General features: G+C 44.0%; 1 protein-coding gene and 1 long non-coding RNA gene across 5 annotated transcripts in view; one reads left to right on the top strand and one right to left on the bottom strand.

Annotated features, from left to right (window-relative positions):
• The window catches only part of LOC118744130 (netrin receptor unc-5), a 307,531-nt gene that overhangs the window by 241,062 nt on the left and 48,572 nt on the right, over positions 1 to 17,897 (bottom strand). The gene's annotated exons all lie outside the window — the stretch shown is intronic.
• LOC118744131 lies at positions 13,598 to 14,260 on the top strand. The gene is made up of 3 exons (XR_004993507.1): positions 13,598 to 13,927; positions 13,994 to 14,066; positions 14,116 to 14,260. It is a non-coding gene; the product is annotated as an uncharacterized LOC118744131 (long non-coding RNA).

Below are 17,897 nucleotides of genomic sequence, written 5' to 3'. Positions count from 1 at the left end.
TTACATCAAACAATAGAAATCGCAAAAATTAGCAAATAAAATACGCCCTTTGTTTTGTTGTCAAATTTCTGAGAAATGTGAATTCACCACGATGCGATACAGAAAGAACAAGGACCAGGGATGTAATTTTAAGTAAATCTATTATTCAGTAGCAAGGCGCAGAGCGTTCGGGTCAGCAATATTAATTTGTACCAAATACAACATTAAACGGTGGTTCTAATACATTTTTTGATATTATTAACCACAGTACATACATTATATGGTATTTCTTTCAAAAATTAATGTACTTTATGAACTTTTTCAAATATTTCTTTAGTTTCTTTCATGAGTGCTGAAAAGCAACCATGCGTGTAAGAAATTGTGTGCTACCTAAAATTTCACCTATGGAAACTTTATCCCCATAAAGGACTTCACCACAGTTTTTTTACTGGATATACTGAGGTTTGTTTACTCTGTTTTATTACTTCTTCTTCTTTGGCGCTATAACCGCCTAAGCGATTTTGGCCGAGTTCAGCAAAGCACGCCAGTTTTTTCTCCTCTGTGCCAACTGACGTCAATTGGAAACGCCAAGTGAAGCCAAGTCCTCCACCTGATCTTTCCATCGCAGTGGGGTCGTTCCTTTCCTCTGCTACGTCGTTCCTCTGGAGCGTCGGTGTCCATTCGAACGACATGACCAAGCCAGCGGAGCCGCTGTATTTTAACCCTAGAACACACACCCGGGTACAAATGTATGCACTTTCAACTTTGAAGTGTTGTAACTTTTGAACCGCTATAACTCTATACCGCTAACTTCGGATCTAGGAAGATTATTTAGTTTTGAGTTCAAATTCAAAATTTGAACCAGATCGGACCATTGGTTCAGGAGCTACAGCCTTCCAAACACATTATATACGTAAACACACACCCGGGATACGTTTGTACCCCAATAGTAAAAATCCTCATAATAATAAAAAAAAAACATTTTTTATATTATTTTTTTATTTGAAAAATTAAAAATATTCATTTCACACATTATATTATTGACTTTTATTATAAAAATTATAAAAATGCATCTTATATCTAAGGAAAATCATGGCAAATAGAGCAATTTGTTGATGTGACCGAATGTTCAAGACACATTGGCTTCTTACATTTGTCGCACAGCTTTCTGGTTTTTCTACGGCGTTTTTCCTCTTGTGCGTAACATAAATAGCAAGATCCGGACACAGGTTTTGGCGTGCGCGCTGCGGCAGATGTTGATGCTGCTGTTGACACCATTGATTCCACCGGTCAGGATCTGCGCAGGATCTGCTTACGCTTGTTGTTTGTTCTCCAAGGCAACATAGGGTTATTCAAATCGTAGACAATGTAGGTTGCAAGAGCTGTAATGTCCAACATGTTGAAGAACATCGCTAGTGGCCATCGTTTTGTTTGTCTTTGTGTTGGATATTCCGCAAACATTTGGTCCATTCGATCAACACCACCTTTGGTACGATTATAATATTCAATTATTTCAGGCTTCCCACTGTCAGCTATTTCAGCATCATTATGCATGGTCGAAAGCAAAATTACTGCTTTATTTTTTTTGGGAACATAAGAGCACATTGTCACATTATTTTTGAAGCCAAATGTCGTTGAACCAATTGTCCTGTTTTTGTTCTGCTTCATTTCTTGAGGAATATATGATTTGTTTTTGCGCAAAGTTCCAACGATCGTGAGTTTCCAGGTGAGAAGCAGTTCTGCAACTGGCAAGGTCGTAAACAAATTGTCCATTGTAATGTTTCGGCCACTTCCTTGGTATTTGGCAGACAAATCCTTCACCACTCGTTCGCCTTGGTTCGTTTCCCTACCAGTTTCTGCTTGGCCAGTATATATTTGTCCATGCAGTGGATATGCATTTGTGGCATCGCAAATCCACCAAACCTTGATACCATATTTAGCAGGTTTTGACGGTATGTACTGCGTAAACCGTGTGCGTCCACGGTAAGGAAATAATTGTTCATCAATCATCAAGCATGAGCTGGGCTTGTAATGTGCAGCAAGATTATTGTTCATCATCGTCCACAACTCACTAATCGGTGCTGCTTTATCAGTTAGTAAGCGTGTTGCACGAGTGTTTTTATAGTCAAATCTTAGGAACCGCAATATCGAACAGAAACGGTTGACTCCCATTGTGGCGCGATATAAAGGATAGTTTTTGACGCTCCATAAATCTCGAACATGTTCTCCATTGCTATGGTTCGCACCAGTCATAATAAGTATGCCAAAAAATGCATACAGCTCTGTTATTTACACAGGCGTCCATGACTTAGGAGTTGTGTTTGGATGCGCATTGTTGTAAGCATTATAAGTTTCTTTTGCTAACTTATTTGTGTGGCGCATAATTATATCAGCCATTTCAACGTTCATGAAACATTTGAATGTTTGCTCTATTGACAACATTTCAGTGCATCTAGCTGGTCCAGAACGTTCTCTTATAATATTTTGTCTGAGTACCTGACGACTTACATTTGGTTCTTTCATCCACTCAGTACCATCACGTGCAACAAATTTTTCGGCACTAGCAGGTAATTCATTATTTTCTTCTACTTCTTCTTCTTCATCGTCTTCTTCATCATCCTCATAGTCCGCATAATCAGGTAATACTTCTGCGGCACTTTGCGAAACTTCAGCATCGTCATCAGCAATTTCAATGTCATTGATTTGAATTTCTTCTTCATCAGTCAAAGTCATAGGGAGCGTCATCGTCACAAATTTCATCAAATAAAGATTGTATATATGATTCTCGCTGTTCCTCAGTTAGCCTGCATAATAAAAAAAATTAGTATATGTTTACATTGTTGCTTATTTTACATTTTTTACCTTCTATATGCTGCACTTGATAAATATTCGTTTCTTCTTGAAGTCATTTCGTATCCAGTTATTTATAGTTTCAGTTATATTTATTTTCACTTATATTTTCACTTCTTACACTTTTGAGCACCAAAACAATAATGAAAGTATCAACAGGCAGCATTTATAACAACACCTCGTGTGAAAACAACCCTTGCAGCTGCATATAAAATACAAAAACCAGTTATACCAGTGTATTTGCTACCTACGTACCCATACCTTGCGCGACCTTTTTGCACATATCTTTTGAACCAGGTAGAATATTTCAATGAAATAAAAACCAAAATGTGTATTCGTTGTTACTGTACAAGTATATTATTATAAATTATATTATTTTGTTTTGCATTTATCAGGACAACAACAAAAACAAAAATCCACTGTTGCATGTCCTGACTTTATTTGCCCATATCGCTGGAACCAGTAGGAATATTCGAATGAAACAAAAGACAAAATACTTGTTATATATTAAAATATACATTTCAAAAAAAAAATCATAGAAATCGGTTGAATAAGCATTAAAAAAACCGCAAAATAAGGTCCCGGGTACAAACGTATCCCGGGTGTGTGTTTACGTGGTATTTTCTGGGTGTGTGTTCTAGGGTTAATTCGCTGCACTATGTCCATATCGTTGTAAAGCTCATACAGCTCATCGTTCCATCGTCTGCGGTATTCGCCATCGCCAACGCGTAAAGGCCCGTAAATCTTCCGCAAAATCTTTCTCTCAAACACTCCAAGAGCCGCCTCATCGGATGTTGTCATTGTCCAAGCTTCTGCGCCATATAGCAGCACGGGCATGATGAGTGACTTATAGAGCGTGGTTTTCGTACGTCGAGAGAGGACTTTACTCCTGAATTGCCTACTCAGTCCAAAGTAGCACTTGTTTGCAAGAGTGATCCTGCGTTGGATTTCAATGTTGACATTATTATCGGTGTTAATGCTGGTTCCCAAGTAAACGAAATTCTTTACTTTCTCGAAATTGTAACTGTCAACGGTGGCGTGGGTGCCAAGGCGCGAATGTGCTGACTGTTTGTTTGATGACAGGAGCAGTGTTGCCTGATCTTTTTGGACGAACCGGCTAAATGGGCAAAAAATCTGGCTAAAAACGGCTAAACTGTTTCAACTAAATTTATGTGAAATTTATTTAAATAAATCATAAGTAGAAATACTAGTTCTTGGAGAGAAGTTGCAAAGTCAAGCTGGAAAAAATTTTGCCAGCAAGAATTTGCAATTAGGAAAAACATGTGATTGTGGCACATCGTTGGATTTTTTGTCGACGATAATTTAAATAAACAGGTTCGTCAAATTTAAAAATTTACAAACTTGAGCGATTTTAAAATGAAAAATTTAAGTAAGTACTTGTTTACTTAATTAATTCCAATGATTTGAAAAGCCCTCGGAATGCAATCTCAACCAGAGTCGATATAGGAAACGCGATAGTTAGTACGGCAAAGAAATTGAAACGTATGTTGAAGAAAGTCGGACTAGCAAGAATCCTAGATCCTCTTTTTGGCCCTTTTGAAATAATTTTAAAATTCTATACAAATTTCTTATGTTTGAAATGCAACCGTGGACACTAGCCGGCAGGGAAACTTGCAAGTTCCCTCAAATTTGCGTTCGTGCAGAAATTTGCAAGTTTCTCTGTTTGAGATAGAATTTGGGAGCATTTTTTCTTACTAACTGATATTTTGAGTGATAATTTTCGCTGCATTTTCGACGAACAAACCTATTGTCTTCCCAGAGAGTTTTGCTTTACATCGAAATTTGTGCTCTTTTACCTTCATTTTGACGCATTTCAGTATTGGTTCTTTAAATTCAAGTGGGCCCTCGGTTTTCGGAATTTAAATAAGTTCTCAGGAAAAAAAGTTAGTTTAAATAAATCCATGTGTGTACATTAGAGTGGTCCAAAAAAATAAAGTCGGAGTTTTAATGCCGGCACACCCTAGGATTGATCTATATCGAAAAAAATATACCCCTATCTTTTTATTTTGAAATCAAAAAATATTTAGGCAGTGCTCAAAGCGCTCAAAGTTTTCCATGTATTTTATATGGAGAAAAAACTATTTTTCGTAGAAATGGTATAAAACTCTTGACAATCAATATTTTTCGATCGGAAAACTGTGGTTCTCTTCAAGAGACTTCCAGTATTAATATCCAACTGTTTATTTAACCATTTTTTATGACTAAAGATTTCTTATTGGTACCCCCATTGCATTTTCTAATGGCTTTGGAGGACCTATTAAAATATAGTTACCATAAAAAAATTGTAAAAGAAAAATTGAGTATTATTACTGAGAATCTCCTGAAGATAAGTAACGTTTTCCGATCGAAAAATATTGGTTTTCAAGAATTCTACACTATTTCTACGAAAAGTGGTTTTTTTTCCATATAAAATACATGGAAAACTTTGAGCACTTTGAGCACTACCTAAATTATTTTTTATTTCAAAATAAAAAATATGGGTATATTTTTTTCGGTGTATAACAATCCTAGGGGGTGGCGGCATTAAAAATCCGACCTTATTTTTTTACATACATTTTTGGACCACTTTAGTGTACATAGTGCTTGAAAATAGCAAACTGTGAAACAATTTGTTATTTTCTAAGCTTGCGAATAAAATTTCACACTTAAATCCATAACAAACATTTTATGAAGAAAATCCCCGTTACGGCCTTCTTTAGAAAAAATATATTCGTGTAAAATAAAAATAAGCGAAATGGGGCCAATTTTATATAAACCTGCCTCCGCGATAAGGCTAGTAGCCATTTCCAACAGATTTTGGATCGCTTAGTCAAAAATTAAAACATATATATTTGAATTTTAAGAAAACAATGTAAATAGCAAAATCGGCTAAAAACGGCTATTTTTTTACAAAACGGCTAACAAATCGGCTTCCGGCTAAACCGAAATTTCTCCGGCTATTTGCAATCGCAACCGGCTAAATCTAGCCGGGAAACAGCTAAATTGGCAACACTGGACAGGAGAAACTTCGCCTTGTCCTCGTTTACCACCAGACCCTTTCGCTTTGCTTCCCTCTCGAACTTGGAAAAGGCAGAACAGACTTCGCGGTTTTTGTTACCGATGATGTCGATGTCATGGGCATAAGCCAGCAATTGCACGCTCTTGTAATAAATTGTTTCTGAGCGGTTCAGTTCTGCAGCTCTTATTATCTTCTCCAACATCAGATTAAAGAAGTCACATGAAAGGGAGTCGCCCTGTCTGAAACCCCGTTTTGTGGCGAACGGCTCGGAGAGGTCTTTCCCAATTCTGACGGAGCTGGTGGTATTGCTCAACGTCATTTTACACAGCCGTATGAGTTTTGAGGGGATGCCAAATTCAGACATAGCGGCGTATAAGCAACTCCTTTTAGTGCTGTCAAAAGCGGCTTTAAAGTCGACAAATAGGTGGTGAGTGACGATCCTTTTCCAAGATTTGGCGTATTGTGAATACCTGGTCCATGGTGGATTTGCCAGGTCTAAAGTCACACTGATAAGGCCCAATCAGTTCATTGACGGTGGGCTTCAGTCTTTCACACAATGCGCTTGATAAAATCTTGTAACCTATGCTTAGAAGGCTGATCCCGCGGTAGTTGGCGGGGTCACCTTTCTTGTGGATTGGGCACAGCACACTTAAATTCCAGCCATCGGGCATGCGTTTATCTGACCATATTCTGCACAAGAGTTGATGCATGCACCTTATCAACTCCTCGCCACCGTACTTGAATAGCTCAGCTGGCAGGCTGTCAGCTCCAGCAGCTTTGTTGTTTTTCAGCCGCGTTATTGCTATACGTACCTCGTCATAGTCAGGCGGAGGAATGTCGACTCCGTCATCATCGACTACGGGCTCGGGTTCTTCTTCTCCACAACTTTCCGTGCTGCTACCATTTATTAGGGCGGAAAAGTGTTTCTCCAGTACGTTTCTTAAGTACGCTCTGGACATCAGTTACTAGGTCGCCATTATTGTTCTTACAGGAGTACGCCCCGGTCTTTAAACCTTCCGTAAGTCGCCTAACTCTCTGGCAAAATTTTCGGGCATTCTTCCTGTCGGCCAGCATTTCAAGCTCTTCGCACTCACGTATTTCGGCCTCTCTCTTTTTATTGCGGCAAATACGTCTCGCTTACCTCTTCAGATCCCTATAGCGGTCCCACATAGCGCCAGTTTTTTTTCTGGCTCGCTGAAATCCGACTACTTCTTCGGCGGCGGTACTTAATGAGCGGGAAATGTGGTTCCACTGCTCGCATATGTCGGTTTGTTGAAGAGTGCTCTCTGAGAGCAGGTGTGAGAGTCGAGTTGCTAAAGCGCTGGCTGTCTGTTGTGATTGCAGCTTTTCGACGTTAAGCTTTCCTTGCTTATTTGGGCGCACATTTTTTGCTGCACAGGGGCGGGTGCGTATCTTGGCTGCAACAAGATATTGGTCCAAGTCGATGTTTGGGCCTCGGAGTGTTCGTACGTCTAAAACACTGGAAGCGTGCCTTCCATCTATCCCAACATGATCGAATGGTTTCTCGTATTTCGATCCGGAGACAGCCACGTAGCTTGATGGATCTTTTTATGCTTGAACCTAGTACTGCATACTACCATGTTTCGGGCCCTGGCAAAGTCGATCAGCCTAAATCCGTTGTCGGACGTTTCGTCATGGAGGCTGAATTTTCCGACGGTGGTTCCAAAGATTCCTTCCTTGCCCACCCTGGCATTGAAGTCGCCAAGCACGATTTTGATATCATGACGGGGGCAGCGCTCGTATGTGGGGTCCAAGCGCTCATAGAAGAGATCCTTGGATGCCTCATCCTTCTCTTCCGTCGGGGCATGGGCGCAGATGAGCGAGAGGTTGAAGAATCTCGCTTTGATGCGGATTGTGGCTAGACGCTCGTCCACCGGGGTGAACGACAGTACTCGGCGACGGAGTCTCTCTCCCACTACAAACCCAACTCCGAATTTGCGCTCCTTTACATGGCAGCTGTAGTAGACGTCGCAAGGCCCCAGACATTGCTTGCCTTGCCCCGTCCAACGCATTTCTTGGATGGCGGTGATATCAGCTTTTGTCCTTACGAGGACATCAACCAGTCGGGCAGAGGCACCTTCCCCATTAAGGGTCCGGACATTCCAGGTGCATGCCCTCAAATCGTAGTCCTTTAAACGTTTGCCGTGGTCGTCGCAATAAGGGGGGTCTCATCCGAGGCTTTGCCTTGCTTCTTCACTGGAAGTGGTTTTTACGTGGCGGGTCCCAAGCCCAACGCACACCCCATTCGCTGGGACGGGGGTGCTTTCGCAACCAAATACACGTTTATATAGCGAGCCGCTTGCTCCAAGCAGACACCCGCTTGCAGCCGCACCTACTGGTGAACAGACGCTGCAGACTTCAGTGAGCCCTTGAACCGAATAAGTCGGAGTGGCCCCACCGAAGCTCCCTCTCTTTCTGCCGTGACCCAAGGATCCACTCGGATTGGTTACCGCATCTCGCACATGGGTTGCTAACGTTGCCCAGAGTGCGCGAACGAGGACGCAAGAGTCGGGATTGAGTATAGCCATGCAACTGTACCTGCATACCCAGCGCAACGCCTATACCCCCTTGTACTACGGTTTATTAACGAAATATATAAAATAAAAGTGAATAAATGATTTTGTTTGCATAAAATAATAACCGGAGACCCTTTAATAGTGTTTTAGAAGTTGAAACTGGTGATTTAGTGCATTTTTGACGTGGTAATTGCTCATAGAAAACAATGAAATTTAACAAAAGTTTTTTGTTTATAACTTTTAAATTGTTAATAATATTAGCCCTCCCCCTCCAGATTGTTAATAGGGGGACCGAAACGCGTCGTAATGTAATTACGTTTTATGTTTCTACATGAAAACTCAAATTGTTAAAACGCGCAAAAATATGAGAGTTGACCATCTTTTCGCTTCGCGCAGCAGCTTCAACAATCTATTCCCACAACAGCTGGTTCTACGTACCGGAATGATTCGGGTTTTACCCGACCAAGGGCTGTTGTTTCGGCGATCTAACCCCGTTAAGGTCGGCGAAGTATCTCAGAAGTTTTTCTTCCATAGGGCTACATTGGCTACGCATTTTTCTGCTCAGGGATGGCATCGAGGCACACCTAGGGCCAGAAACCTACACCTGCTGTATATGCCAGAGACGACTACACCACAACTCCACCTCAGTCAAGTGCAATGCTGGCGAGGGGTGGAGTCACCTCAGAGTATGCTCAGGATTACGGACACATCGGCAGTGGACCACGTCGTTTGTGGCCCCCTGCTGCTCAAATAGAGCAGCCCCCACGGCTAACCCCAGTCCACATGAGCAGCTCCACACAAATACCACAGCACAACAATATAACAACACAATAGACCACACCACAATCACGACTGACCACAGAACATACATAACCGCACCACCACCCACACGCCGCCGCCAACAACTCTTGGTTCTTCCTACAATCTGCACGGTATGTCAGACCAGGATATTCCGTAATGTGACATCAGTCAAGTGCAACACCTGCCTTGGCTGGTGCCACTTTAGGGTATGTTCAGGTCTGCACACCACGCGAGATTGGACGAGGAACTTCGTCTTCATGGCATAGTATATTGATAGCTGCGGGCTAAGAAACGAAGTTGCACAGCAATTCAACATTGTTGAATTGTGCCGGGTACAACGTGCACCGTCGAGATCGCGAACGATATAATGGTGGCGGCTTAGCGTTCATCACGCACCACACCGTGCAGTATCGTCTTATCGAAGCAGACATCGACCGCAGGGATACCACCCTAGAATGTCAGGGCATTGCTACCCGGTCAGGCGATGTTGAGCTCAAAATATTTAACGTGTACATACCCCTGTCACCTGCTGCCCGGCAGGATATCACCTTGATATAGGTGCGCTCCTCACAAGTGAAAACCGTATGGTAGTGACTTTAAAGCGCACCACGATCTTTGGCACTCAAGCCTGTCAAACTATCGTAGGGGAACAGACTTGGCTGAGCAGATAGGCGATTCGACATTCTGCACAATGAACGACCTCGCACCCACCAGGATTATGGGCAGCTGCTGCAGCATATCGACAGGCCCTGAACGGCATTCACAGGGAGTCAGAGTCGAGTTATGTATTGTCCAGACCTGTGAATGCCATTCTAGGCACACAATCACCGGACATTGATGAGACGGAGCTTCATCTACCTCCGGAGACAAGAACCACAATAGCCCAACTTCGCTCTGGCTACTGCAGCAGGTTAAATTCATACCTGAGCAGACTAAACGCGGATGTGCCAAATGAGTGTCCGGCATGCGGAGAGACCCCTCACGACTCGAAACATCTCTTCGCATGCCCGGAAAACCCAACAACCCTAACGGTTTTTTCCCTGTGGACCGACCCAATGGCGGCTGCACGCTTCTTAGGGCTGCTGTTAGTGGAACTTGACGACAATGACTGAGATATTAACCGATCTGGGCGGGGTTGTTGTAGCCGCTACAACAACAACATCTATGTGGCATGCTTTGTGGATTTTCATGCAATTAATCTTATCTGTCACGTAAAGCGCAGCATAAGTTTTATGTGGCACCAGCTTAAGGCCGGTTTTTCGAAAATTCCTCCTTTGGCACTCCATAGCACCTGCAATATAAGTTTGCCCCAAAAGAAATTTTATAACATTAGAAAAAGAGCGGACAACGACCACTTTTTAGTTTTTTTTTTGCTTAACCGGCCGTATTCTGCACTTATGCACAAAAAATTTCCACACAATTAGAATAAAAAAAGGGCAGACCACGCCCACTTCTTTTCTTCTAGCTTAACGGGCCGTATTCTGCACTCATGCCGTAAGTGGTCTCGAGTATATATGTGAGTGACGATTTAGTAGCTCTTCTAAGCGATTTTGGCCGAGTTCAGCAAAGCACGCCAGTCGTTTCTCCTCTGTGCCAACTGACGCCAAGTCCTTCTCCACCTGATCTTTCCATCGCATTGGGGGCCTCCCTCTTCCTCTGCTACCACCAGCGGGTTTCGAGTTGAATACTTTCAGAGCTGGACCGTCGGTGTCCATTCGAATGAAATGACCAAGGCAGCGTAGCCGCTGTATTTTAATTCGCTGCACTATGTCCATATCGTTGTAAAGCTCATCGTTCCATCGTCTGCGGTACTCGCCGTCGCCAATGCCTAAAGGCCCGTAAATCTTCCGCAAAATCTTTCTCTCAAACACTCCAAGAGCCGACTCATCGGATGTTGTCATTGTCCATGCTTCTGCGCCATATACCACCACGGGCATGATGAGTGACTTAGAGAGCGAGGTTTTCGTACGTCGAGAGAGGACTTTACACCTGAATTGCCAACTCAGTCCAAAGTAGCACTTGTTGGCAAGAGTGATTCCGCTTTGGATTTCAATGCTGACATTATTATCGGTGTTAATGCTGGTTCCCAAGTAAACGAAATTCTCTACTTTTTCGAAATTGTAACTGTCAACAGTGACGTGGGTGCCAAGGCGCGAATGTGCTGACTGTTTGTTTGATGACACGATTGAGAGAATACAAAGGTTGCGCCGATCTCCGACCGCTATTCCTCTCTTGACGAATTTGGCAGAATCGTTGTTTGCATGACGTCACACTGGTGCAACTTGTTTACGCTTTCCTTGCAACATTTTTTCTTCTTCTTCCATTCTTGCTCATGTTTTGGCATTTCTCTCGCAATTGCACCAGTGTGACGTCACACAAAAGTTATTCTCAAAAATCCTCTCTGAACGGCGCATTTGTATTCTATCATTCTTGGTTTGATGACGGGAGATACTTCGTCTTGTCCTCGTTTACCACCAGACCCATTCGCTTAGCTTCCCTATCCAACTTGGAAAAGGCAGAACAGACTGCGCGGTTTTTGTTACCGATGATGTCGATGTCATTGGCATAAGCCAGCAATTGCACGCTCTTGTAGTATATTGTTCCTGAGCGGTTCAGCTCTGCAGCTCTTATTATCTTCTCCAACATCAGATTAAAGAAGTCACATGAAAGGGAGTCGCCCTGTCTGAAACCCCGTTTTGTGGCGAACGGCTCGGAGAGGTCTTTCCCAATTCTGACGGAGCTGGTGGTATTTCTCAACGTCATTTTACACAGCCGTATGAGTTTTGAGGGGATGCCAAATTCAGACATAGCGGCGTATAGGCAACTCCTTTTAGTGCTGTCAAAAGCGGCTTTAAAGTCGACAAATAGGTGGTGAGTGTAGATCCTTTTCCAAGATTTGGCGTATTGTGAATACCTGGTCTATGGTGGATTTGCCAGGTCTAAAGCCACACTGATAAGGCCCAATCAGTTCATTGACGGTGGGCTTCAGTCTTTCACACAATACGCTCGATAAAACCTTGTAACCTATGCTTAGAAGGCTGATCCCGCGGTAGTTGGCGCGAATGGCGGGGTCACCTTTCTTGTGGATTGGGCAGAGCACACTTAAATTCCAGTCGTCGGGCATGCGTTCATCTGACCATATTCTGCACAAGAGTTGATGCATTCACCTTATCAACTCCTCGCCGCCGTACTTGAATAGCTCAGCTGGCAGGCTGTCAGCTCCAGCAGCTTTCTTGTTTTTCAGCCGCGTTTTTGCTATTCGTACCTCGTCATAGTTAGGCGGTGGAACGTCGACTCCGTCATCATCGACTGCGGGCACGGGTCTTCTCCACAACTTTCCGTGCTGCTACCATTTAGTAGGGCGGAAAAGTGATCCCTCCATAATTTAAGTACGCTCTGGACAACGGTTACTAGGTCGCCATTATTGTTCTCACAGGAGTACACACCGTCTCTCTCCTACCACGAATCCAAAACCGAATTTGCTCTCCTTTACGTGGCAACTGTAGTAGACGTCGTAAGGCTTCACGCTTACTTTTCCTTGCCAGGTCCATCGCATTTCTTGTATGGCGGTGATGTCAGCCTTTGTCTTCCCGAGGATATCAACCAGCCGGGCAGAGGCACCTTCCCCATTAAGGGTCCGGACATTCCAGGTGCATGCCCTCAAATCGTAGTCCTTTAAACGTTTGCCGTGGTTGTCATCATGAGGGGGTGGGGGGGTGTTTCTCATCTGAGGCTTTGCCTTGCTTCTTCACTGTGGTTTTTACGTGGCGGGTCCCAAACCCAGCGCACAACCTATTGCTAGGACTTAGGTGGTTTCGCAACCAAATACACGTTTATATAGCGAGCCGCATGCTCCAAGCAGACATCCGCTTGTAGCCGCGCCTACTGGTGAACAGACGTTGCACACTCCAGTGAGCCCTTGAACCGAATAAGTCGGATTGGCTCCACCGAAGCTCCCTCTCTTTCTGCCGTGATCCAAGGCTCCACTCGGATTGGTTACCGCACCTCGCACATGGATTGCTCACGTTGCCCAGAGTGCGCGAACGAGGACGCAATAGTCGGGATTCAGTATAGCCATGCAACTGTAACTGCATACCCAGCGCAACGACTATACCCCATTGCACCCCATTAGTAGCTCTTACTTTGCCAAAAAGGCGAGAAATTAAAAACTGCGTCTGTATTTAAGCGGATTTTCCACTGCAAAAAAATTTTAACTTTCTAATAAATGTATAGCGATTTGTTTTCTCTAAGAAAGAACACCTACATGAAAGTACAACCGCGGCTCTTAAATTTACATGTTCATCATCATCCGGCACCTCAAGATCCCACGACAGCCGGTTCTACGTACCGGCATAACTCGAGTTTTACATAATTACTTTTTTAAAGAAACAGTCATGAACTTAGTTTACTTTCCAGAATTGGCAAGACGAGCGGTCCTTAAAAAATGTGCGGTCTCTACAATTAACGGTGGACAATCCGACCAGGAAAACTTTGGTGAATTCCTCGAGGCTGTGACCTTCGTGTAAATGGCAGTCCAGGGAAATGCTGCGGCACCGGCCAGATCGCCATTGCTGGAAGTTGCCCCAGATCGGGTCGTCCAGAAAAAGGGCGCGGTCCCAATAATTAAGGGTGGATTTATAGGGCAGGGAAATGTTCTGCCGCCTTCAAGATTGCCAATGTTGGAAGCTGCGACCAACAAAATTCAATTTGTGAATAGTTTGGCTTGCTTAGAACAGAAAATGTAAGTTAAATACATATGTACGTTTAAATTTAAAGTACGCTTGTAATATGTTTGTAACGGTTACAGTGAGGCACTGCAATCTGGAGTAAAGGAGTCGCAAAAACGGCTGGAAGCAAAAATTTAAATACATGGATATAAAGTATGTGAATAATTAATAATCGTTAATATAATTATTTATTCATTTCCAGTGAAGCGCTTAAGTGCGAAAACCAGAGATTAAGAGAGTGCTTAAAAACCCGACTAGAAGTAAACGCCTTACCAGTTCAACACAAACACAGATCAAAAACTCCATTACCACCCACACGCTACCGCTAACATCTCCTGGTTTCTAAAACAATCTGCACGGTGTGTCAGACCAGGATATTCCGTAATGTGACATCAGCCAAGTGCAACACCTGCCTTAGCTGGTGCCACTTTAGGGCATGTTCAGGTCTGCGCACCACGCGAGATTCAACGAGGAATTTCCAGGGCCCGTGTTGCGCTGCACGGCCGCAAGTCCCAACTGCGACGCCGACCCCCACCACAGGGCGGCACTGTCGAGATCGCTAGCGAGATAATGTTGGTGGCTTAGCGTTCATCACGCACCACACCGTGCAGTATCGTCTTATCGGAGCAGACATCGACCGCATGATACCATCCTAGAATGTCAGGGTATTGCTATCCGGTCAGGCGATGTTGAGCTCGAAATATTTAACGTATATATACCCCATGTCACCAGCTTCCCGGCAGGATATAACCCCGATATAGGTACGCTACTCAGAGGCGAAAACCGTATGCTTGTTGGGGACTTTAACGCGCACTACGATCTTTGGCACTCAAGCCTGTCGAACACATCTATCTGGTCTGATAAACAGCGAATCATGGCGACCTATGATGGCCTTAGCATCAGACCATCTGCCCATAGTCATCTCGATTGATAAACCAACCGACTTTTCTTCCGCGGTTCACCGGACCTATGTCAACTTTTCCAAAGCTGACTGGAAAGGCTTCGCGGATGTTACTTAAAGCGCCTTCACTACCCATACCAACCGATGTTCACGTAGGTGAACGTAAATTCCACAGGGTTGTCACTGCTGCTGCAGCTCGCTTCATCCCAGTAGGATTTATCACGGATCCACGTCCGAACTTTCCTACTGAAGCGGCTGTTCTATCCGATGAGCGTGATAACCTTCGTCAGGCCGACCCCGGAAATACCCGTATTACGGATCTCAACTCGGAGATTCGGCAACTTGTGAACATACATAAGCGGAAGAAATGGGAAGAGCATCTGAAGACCTGCAACTTGTCCAACCCGGCGAAGCGTGACGAAGAATTGAAATGGACTTTGGTGACCACGCTTCGTCGGACCTGGAGAGATGCGAGAGCTATTTTAGCCGGCAGTTGATTCTGCACCCTCCGTAGGATAAATCCAAACGTCGAGTGACCAGATAGCTGCACAAACTGCCAAAACTTAGTGCGCCTCTTGTTTTCATCAGCGGTGAGGTAAGGGTAGCCATCGAGAAGGCGAAAGCCTACAAGGCCATAGGACCTGACAGAATATGCACGTCGATGCTGAAAATTTTGAGTCCTGTGGGAGTAGCGTGCCTAACGGAGGTCCTCAATTTTTCAATGGCCTCAATCATCTGATAACCCTCCTTTCCTCGGTAGCGAAGACACTAGAGGCCTTGCTACTCCCGTAGTTCACGAATCACCTGACCCCAGCGGAGTATCATAATGTTTTCCGAAAAGTGCACAGCACAACAACAGCACTTAACGCCATAAACACCTAGATAGCTCGTGGCCTCAACCGAAACCACCCAGTGAGAGAACCATTATAGTAGCGTTGGACCTGTCCAAGGCGTTCGACAATGTCAGTCATTCAACGGTGCTAGAAGACACTCCCACAGGGACTCTTCGAATTATCTGAGTGGTCGACACTCGTCAGTAATATCTAGGGACAAAACCAGCAGACCAGGAAAAATTTAACAGGGGTACCTCAGGGTGGTGTCCTATCGCCACTACTATTAAATTACTACTATTAAATATCTCAAAGCTCCATCAACCACCAGAGGGAGTCAATATTGTCTCTTATGCTGACGATTGCTTGATTATGGCGTCTGGGAATGGAATTGATGGCTTGTGCTTGAAAGTATACGGTTATCTCTCCGAACTCTTTCGCTTCTTCACTGCAAGGAGCCTTATTCCCTATTCCCTGCGAAATCCTCGGCAACCCTATTCACCACCTGGACGAAGGAGGCCAAACTGCTACCGGGTATTCACGTCGATGGCGTAACAATACCGACGGTGAATGACCCCAAAACAATCGGAGTTACCTTCGACAGTCTGCTCTCCTTCTCGGCGCATACAACCGCAATTGTCAACAAAATACAGAGCCGCCACAATGTCCTCAAGTCGCTGGCCGGCAGCTCTTGGGGCAAAGATAAAGAAACGTTGTTGGCAACATACAAGGCAATTGGTGGGCCGGTTCTAAACTATGCAGCGCCCGTGTGGTCGCCTTTGACTAGCAGGACGCAGTGGATGAAGCTACAGACCTGCTAGAATATGGCACTTCGGACAGCGACCGCATGCCTCCTGATAACGCCCCAACACCACCTACATGACGAGGCCCAGATGCTCCCAATCAAGGAGCATAACATAATGCTCTGCAAGCAGTTCCTTGCGGGGAGCCACAGACGTGACCATCCCAGCAGACAGCTGCTTGCAGAAGAGCACTCGCCAAGGCACGTCAGGAGGAATCTCTACGGACTGACGGACGAAGTCCAGAGGTTAATTAAACAACCTTTGGACCCGTCAGCTTATCGATAGGCCCTGAGCGCCATTCACAGGGAATCGGTCTCAAGTTATGTAGACTCCCGCTGTGTGAATGCCGTTCTAGGCACACAACCACCTGACGTGGACGGGACAGAACTTTGTCTGCCTCGGGAGACCCGCACCACAATGGCCGAACTTCGCTCGGGCTATTGCACCAGGCTAAGCTCGTACCTGAGCAGAATTAATAAGGATGTGCCCAACCAATACCCGGCATGTAGAGAGTCGCCACATGACTCTCGGCACCTCTTCACATTCTCCGAGAACCCGACCCAGCTGGCGTCCCTGTCCTTATGGACAGACCCTGTCGAAGTCACGCACTTCCTGGGCCTCCCCTTAGCTGAAACGTACGACAACGTTGACGGATGAATCGACCCGAGCGGGGTTTAGTAGTCGCTAAAACAACAACAAAAACCGCAAGATCTGTGTGACAAACCTTTTGGTATAGTAAAAATTACAGTTATATTTACTTTTCAAATATTGGGGTCATGTGTTAAAAATATATCGTGTATACAATAACATAATTTTTAGTTATGCTTGAGTGAAGTAAAATTATATTAACAAAATTTGTTTAAAATTTTTTTGTTTTTAAATAAGTGCGTTTTACCTGTAGCATTTCCTCAGTTTACACATTTACACATCTGACAATGAAAATGGAGGTAAATAAGGAATAGTTCAAGCAGTTTCTTTAATGTTTATCAAGGATCTTCAACAGTTCGTTTAACGGAATAATGAAGCTTTTATTAATTTACTTAACAATAGTTTCACCAATTGATTGGTGCAAACGGGCATTACTGTTTCGGATCTTTAATATCTCTGCCATCAAAAAACGAAGCTTCCTCTATATTATAAAATACATTTGTATTCCAATATCGTATGTGGAGTCAGACATAGTTTTAAGTTCGACGGAATTAATTACACTGTGCGACAGCTTAAATCGATATTGAGTAAAACCAAATGCAAATGATAGTTTTAGGAGTCAATGATACTACGTTCATGGGCTTTTTCGAGTTTAGCTCAAATAATGGGCTGTCAATAATAATAATGGGTGTCAATAACCGCCCTTATAGGAAAGTTTCCCCAACTAAATTCTACAAAAGAATTCTAGACATTTCCTGACTGTATGGCCATTTTTTTTTAATTTAAGCCTTTTAATTAATTT

The sequence above is a fragment of the Rhagoletis pomonella genome, unplaced genomic scaffold, assembly GCF_013731165.1.
Source record: "Rhagoletis pomonella isolate Grant_MI unplaced genomic scaffold, Rhpom_1.0 Rhpom_scaffold_00008, whole genome shotgun sequence".
Lineage (NCBI taxonomy): Eukaryota > Metazoa > Arthropoda > Insecta > Diptera > Tephritidae > Rhagoletis > Rhagoletis pomonella.
Note: the sequence above shows the minus strand (reverse complement) of the source record. Positions and strands in the feature narration are given on the sequence as shown.